This window comes from Sus scrofa, chromosome 7, assembly GCF_054392235.1.
Source record: "Sus scrofa isolate SSC_HxYL_T2T_F1_AM1 chromosome 7, Sscrofa_HxYL_maternal_Yorkshire_Landrace_v2.0, whole genome shotgun sequence".
Classification (NCBI taxonomy): domain Eukaryota; kingdom Metazoa; phylum Chordata; class Mammalia; order Artiodactyla; family Suidae; genus Sus; species Sus scrofa.
Window position 1 is genome coordinate 99,719,546 of NC_139389.1, and position 7,083 is coordinate 99,726,628.

At 44.2% G+C, this 7,083-nt stretch overlaps 1 protein-coding gene across 14 annotated transcripts in view; it reads left to right on the plus strand.

Annotated features, from left to right (window-relative positions):
- Positions 1-6,211, plus strand: part of PPP1R36 (protein phosphatase 1 regulatory subunit 36) — a 55,613-nt gene extending 49,402 nt beyond the window's left edge. For 6 of the 14 annotated variants that reach the window (XR_014810961.1, XR_014810958.1, XR_014810962.1 and 3 more), the window contains 4 exons: positions 586-743; positions 3,689-3,711; positions 3,911-3,989; positions 6,000-6,211. The gene's annotated coding sequence lies outside the window, so the exon portion shown is untranslated. Of the gene's footprint in view, positions 1-585; positions 1,452-2,321; positions 2,747-3,595; positions 3,712-3,910; positions 3,990-5,999 lie in introns of those variants that run through there. The other 8 variants (XR_014810959.1, XR_014810971.1, XR_014810968.1 and 5 more) reach the window with 5 other exon arrangements.
- Positions 6,212-7,083: the final 872 nt, after the last annotated feature.

Sequence of the window (7,083 nt, forward strand, 5' to 3'; positions counted from 1 at the left end):
GAGTATACATCCATTTGTGTAAGTATATATAAATATCAAAAATTCGGGACAAATTCATGTCAAATGGGCACTTACTACACATTCTGTCTGTGAGTGTGAAATCTTTTTTTTTTTTTTTTTTTTATCTTTTTGCCTTTTCTAGGGCTCCTCCCACAGCATATGGAGCTTCCCAGGCTAGGCGTCTAATCGGAGCTGTAGTCACTGACCTACACCAGAGCCACAGCAACACAGGATCCAAGCCACATCTGCGACCTACACCACAGCTCATGGCAACGCTGGATCCTTAATCTACTGAGCAAGGCCGGGGATCAAACCCACAACCTCATGGTTCCTAGTTGGATTTGTTAACCACTGCGCCACGACGGGAACTCCGTGTGAAATCTTTTTGTATAAGCACATGTTGATTTATTCCCTTTACAAATGGCTGCTTGGTATTTCATTGCATGGATTGACCTGTAAATGATTTAACCAATTTGGGGGGGGTATAAAAAATAGAGATGCCCTTCCCCCACATCTCAATCCCACCTGCCAGGGTTGGGGCAGGAAGGTGGAGTAGGAAGACCCTGAGCTCAACTCTTCCCACAGGCACAGCAGAATTACAGCTGTCTATAGAGCACCTGTCAATGAGAACAGCCTGAAGACTAGCGGAAAAGATCTTCTTCAACTGAAAAGATGAAGAAGGAGCCACCAGAAGACGGGGAGGTGGGCTGGAGTCACAGTACCGTCAAAACCCACACATGCAGGTAGGAGACCCTCAAACAGGAGGCTGATCACCGTTGCAGGGGTTCTCCTCGAGGAGTGAGGGGTCCAAGCCCCACCCTGGGCTCTCCAGCCCAGAGGTCCTGCATGGAGAGGACGAGCCCTCAGAACGTGTGGCTTTAAAGGCCCTGGGTTTATTTTCAGGAGCCCCAGAGGGCTGTGGGAAACAGAGACACCATGATTAAAGGGCACACACAAAATAGCACATGCTGTGGCCCCAGGGCAGAAGCAGTCATTTGAAAGGAGCCTGGGTCAGACCCACCTTTGGATCTGGGAGAGCCTCTCAGAGAGGCAGGAGACAACTGGGACTCCCCTTGGGGACATAGACACTAGTGACAGACATTTGGAGGAGCTCATTCTATCACAAGGACACTGGTGCTGGCAAGTGTCATTTTGGAATCCTCCCTCTAGGAGTTCCCACTGTGGCTCAGCGGTAATGAACCCGAGTAGTAACCCTCAGGTTGCCTGTTCGATCCCTGGGCTTGCTCGGTGGGTTAAGGATCCAGTGTTGCCCTGAGCTATGGTGTAGGTTGCAAATGCGGCTCAGATCCCCCGTTGCTGTGGCTGTGGGTATAGGTCGGCAGTTGCAGCTCTGGTTTGACCCCTAACCTGGGAACTTCCGCAATTCTACAGGCTGTACCTGTGGCCCTAAAAAAGCAAACAAAGAAAAGAAAAAAAAAAAAGAAAGAAAGAAAGAAAAGGAGATGAGATTTGTAGTTACCAGAGGCTGGAGAGGGATGGGAGTGAGTTGGAGGTGGGTGGTGAGGGGAGAATTGGATGAAGACAGTCAAAAGTTACAAACTTCCAGCTATAGGATAAATAAGTACTAGGCATATAATATACAACTTGATACATATAATGAACGCTGCTGTATATTATATGCAGATGTTATTAAGAGAATAAATCCTAAGAGTTCTCATCACAAGAAAAACATTTTTTTCTATGTCTTTAATTTTGTATCTATATAAGATGATGGATATTCACTAAACATTGTGGTAACCATTTCATGATGTATGCAAGTCAAATCATTATGTACACCTTAAACTTGTACAATGCTGAATGTCAATTATATCTCAATAAAACTAGAAGAAAAAAATATATATACCACCTATAAGATGAAGATTCAGAAAGTCTAAGGAGAGAGTTCCCATCGTGGCTCAGTGGAAACTAATCTGACTAGCATCTGTGAGGACGCAAGTTCGATCCTGGCCTTGCTCAGTGGCTTAAGGATCCGGCATTGCCATGAGCTGTGGTGTAGGTTGCAGACACGGCTTGGATCCGCAATTGCTGTGGCTGTGGTGTAGGCTGGCAGTTGCAGTTCCAATTTGACCCCTGGCCTGGGAACTTCCATATGCCACGGGTGCAGCCCTAAAAAGACAAAAAGACCAAAAAAAAGAAAGTCTAAGGAGAGGTTCACCATGTGAATTTTCCAAACTCTGCGTAGTTCTCAAGGTCCCAGTTTATGGGTATGAACAATGCATCTGTTGGCCTTGCAAATATGAATACAAAGGAAAAGCCATGAAACTTCCTTTTTAATAAAAAGCCTGTCTTCTCCTTTCTAGGACAGAAGATATAAAATAAACAGTATAAAAACTTGTGTTTAAAGACTTCAAATACTTAAGTTGCAAAGAGTTGCCCTGGCTGGCTACCAGATTGTAATTTTTCTCTGTGCAGCAATAACCAAAAGGAATGCCAGTCTAGAAGCAAGATGAGGGGCAGAGCGCTCTCAGTCAGTTCCAGATATCCAGGCCAAGCTTTCGTGTCCAAAGCACATTGCTGTCCCTCCTGTATTTAGAAGAAATTCAACTTTGGTTGTCTGCCAGGCACCGAGCAGTGGCCAGACATCAGTATTTCTTCAGATTTGGAAGCGAATCTTGATTGTTTTTTCCCAAGTCGGCATAAAGCTCAGATAACCAGCTGCAGTTCTTGGAATGGATTAAGACGTGAACTCTGTTCAGCACTCCCAGGCTATCTGGAAGCCAGAAAAGTATATTTATGGGAAAAGAGGTTTATAGAAATATTTTCTGCTGACCCACATGACGGAGTTGGGAATAGCATCATCTCATGTCAGTGGATGATACCAAATTAGGCGGGGTTGCTAACACCCCAACTTGTGAGAACTGCAATCACGACAACCCTTTTAAATTGGCCTTGACACATTTTTTAAAAGTGACCCATACTGAAAATACAAGATGAAAAATGGCTCACCAGAGCTATGGTGAAAAAAAAATATGAGATTTTCCCAGTGAGCAACCATATCACAAATACAGAATTAGTCAGCAGTAGAGAAACTATTGGGAAAACAAATCCCCAAACCCCATTGTGTTGGAATGTTAATGAGGAAGAGATAAGCAAAACTCCTGAATACTTTTCCCACACAGGGCCTTGGTCAGGCCTTCCCTGGAAAATACTCCTTTCTAGTTTGGGCCTTGATAATTTGGGAAGTCTATCTAAAAAGAAAAAATGTTGGAGTTCCCGTCGTGGAGCAGTGGTTAAAGAATCTGACTAGGAACCATGAGGTTGCGGGTTCGATCCCTGGCCTTGCTCAATGGGTTAAGGATCTGGTGTTGCTGAGAGCTGTGGTGTAGGTCGCAGACTCGGCTCAGATCCCGAGTCGCTGTGGCTCTGGCGTAGGCCGGTGGCTACAGCTCTGATTAGACCCTTAGCCTGGGAACCTCCATATGCCACGGGAGCGGCCCTAGAAAGGGCAAAAAGACAAAAAAAAAAAAAAAAAAAAAAAAAGATGTTCCCTGAAAAATGTTAGTGATTTATGAGATTGGGGAGGTGGGTTCCTCTGGGAGAAAAGTTATGCTAATTAGAATTATTTAAACTGCAGGAAGAAAACTTGGAAACAACTTTAGAATGGTCTTGAAATATTCAGGGTGTGATTACATAGAGAGTGCTGAATATCTTTTTCTCTTTTCCACAGAAGACACAACTGGAAATCAAGAGGTAAACATGCAGTAATTTGAATTTAGATCTAATGCTGTGTTTGCTTGAGGTGGATTAGTGGACTGGTAACTGGGTATAGGAGCTGGAATGTACGGACCATGGACTCTGGAGCCAGACTGTTCGGGTTCAGATCTCAGCTTGGCCACTTAATATCTGTAAGCCTTATTTACTCACAACCTGCCTCAATTTCTCCATCTAGGTAGTGGAAGGTCGATACTGTCTGCCTCATAGGGTCGTGGGGAGGATCGTATGAGATGTTATAGGCAAAGCCTCAAGAGGTATGTGATTACTGGCTGGTCACTAAGGATGGTAAAACTTCCAGAAGGGGCTACTGGTGGGGGGATCCTCAAATCTTTCTTTTCCTAGACTGTCTCAAAATTATGGTTAAATTTATAGTTCTGGAGTTCCCACTGTGGCTCAGTAGAAATGAATCTGACTAGTATCCATGGATGCAAATTCAATCCCTGGCTCAGTAGGTTAAGGATCCAGTGATGCCATGAGCTGTGGTGTAGGTCCCAGATGTGGCTCAGATCTGACGTTTCTGTGGCTGTGGTGTAGGCCAGCAGCTACAGCTCTGATTCAGCCCCAGCCTGGGAACCTCCATATGCCGAGGGTGTGGCCCTAAAAGGATGGGAAAAAAAAAAAATTCTAATTTGAGTCAACTCTGAATAACATATGGTGTCTATGCTAAACATCTCACACAATACTTCAGCCATCATTTCAAAACTGCCTCGCTCTATCACACTCTTTTATCACAAAATTATACATTTTATGCACCCAGCTGTGCACGTGATACACATATGCCACCACCACATGGACTGCAAGCTTGGGCATGGCTCATGAGAATAGCTGCTCTTTGGCCTTTTGAGATTGCAGAGGTTTTATCAAGTAATCTTCATATCATACCTTGGTATATATTCACCCCTGAATTTTGGGTTAATGAGCCAATTTAACTCAGTTCAAATAAATTTCATTCAGTTCAACTAACCATTATGGAGGACATGTGCTAGGCCCTTAGGAAAACGAATGACTCTTGATCTCTGCCTTTAGAGACTTCACAGTCAAACAAAGAAGAAGCAAAAATACTTAATTTTAATATCATGTGATCAAAGACATATTTCAGATACAAACTGCCATGGAAGCATAGAGCCTGACTGATGATTTTTGTATAGGAATCACCAAAGGCTCACAGAAGCCCGGACACTTGGGTGGGCTTTGAAGAAAGAGTGGAGGGGAGAGAATTTATCAGGTGACACTGAGGTCTTGAGAGTGACAGCTTCTATTGGGCCCAGAGACCGGAGTTTTATTATTGCTACCATTATTATTATCGTTATACATTACCATTTTTATTTTGCCTAAGTCATATTCATAGCAACTGTGAAATTTCTAGATCAACATGCACATGAAACAGGATTTGAGGCAACAAGAACTCAGAAGCCATGGGTTTAAGTTGTACCTCCACTTTGCAGAAAAATTTCAAAAGCACCCCTAACAACTCAGAGTAAGAATCCTGGTGTGAGTGCATGTCTATATATTTATTTTTAGCCATTCTTACATATTTGGACCAAGGCCATTTCTAAACGGTAAAATAGTAAATGGTCAGAGCACGATGCCCTGTCTGTGATAACTGGAAGAAGAGGCACTCTTTCCGAGAACCCCATTTGGAAGTGTTCTGGTCATTTCCATTCAAATCATAGGAGTGTGTGAGAAGCAGGCGCCCATCCCTGTTTATCTCTATGTCCAAATTGGTGACACCATCAAACGCTACACATCAGGAGGGAACCTTCAGAAATCTCACCCCTCTGCATGCTGCTGTGGTTTCCATGATAGGACCGATAGGAGAAATGATAAGAGAGAAAGGAGAGCATGGAGGAGGACACAGGTATCCTGCAGAGTCAGGACACGCGGTGACGCCAGGGCTCTCCGAATCTCTCCCCAGGCAGTGGGGTTTTTCTCTCAGTGATGTTTTCTTCAATAAAAAGAAATGAATCCTGTTATAAGTCCGGCCCTTCTGGGGTTGCAAGGAGGGCAGTGGTGGTGCCACCAACCAGGCCCGTCCCCGCCCAGCAAGCTCGGGATCCTGAGGGGACAAAGCTGCATGTCTGTCCCTGGGCACCAACACATCTCTGGAATGGCCAACAGCCCAGGCACCATGAACAGGAAGGCTTTATTTTCAGAGCTGGGTGGGAGAGAAGCAGCTGAACGAGGAGTGTTCAGTGCTTTGCTATGGTGCAAGGTCAGGGCTTATTTTCAAAGCAAATGACAGATTGTTCTTTGTCCATCTGTAGCTAAATGACACCCGCGGCCCCAGGAGGAATAGTTGGTGCCCGTCACGAGACGCCACGCCCTCCTCACATGCTTGTGTCAGGCTCTAAAAGGAGCCTGATGAGCCAGCCTGCCGCCCTGCCCCTGACCTCTGGCCACCAACTCTGCTTTTCCCCTCTTCTTTCTTTGGTGTCTGGTTTCACAAACGCCGAATAAAAAGCTTATTGATTCAGCATTTGAAGTCATTGGAGCTGAACTAACTGAAGTTTTCCTTTGCAATATCTTAGCAAAGGGCTTGATAAATAAACAAAGATAAAAAGCTGTTAGAGGAAGAGGGGATTTAATCCAATTAAAATAATAAATGTATCAAAAAGACTAAGTGGGATTGCCATGTTCACATTTTGTGGTCGATAGGTTTTATATTTTGGGTGGTCTCCAATTGATTGGCACGATGTTGACAAAAATTATGCAACTTAAAAAAAAGGAAGGAAGAGAAAGAAAGATTATAGCTAAGATTATTTAAAATGGCACCGTGGGAGCTCCTGCTGTGGTGCACCAGTGGGACTGGTGGTGTCTTGGGAACACTGGGACATGGGTTTGATCGCTGGCCCAGCACAGTGGGTTAAGGATCTGGTGTTTCCCCAGCTGCACTTAGGTCAAGACTGTGGCTCAGGTCTGATCCCTGGCCCAGGAGCTCCGTATGCCTTGGGGCAGCCAAAAATGAAAAACAAAACAAAACAAAACAAAAACAGCACTGTGATTGATTAGCAATGTCTGTGCTGGGCTCAAAGGAAGACACAGGAGTGATAGTAAATAGGCCAGGTATTTGCTTCCTTAATTGTGCTCAAGTTGCTTTTTGAAAAGGAGCTGTGCAAAAAATAAACAAAATGAAAGCACATAACATGAATTAAGCATTTATTGTGTTCTAGGCCTATGCTAGATACTGTAATTAATTTTTTCATCTGATGCTCATTGCACTCTGAAAAATAGTAATGATCCTATTTTACAAATGGGGAAATTGAATCCTATAGAGGTTAAGCTGACAAAGGCCAGATGGCCAGTTGGTAGCAGAGTCAGGTTGGAAATTTGGGGTTGGCTGATGCCAAA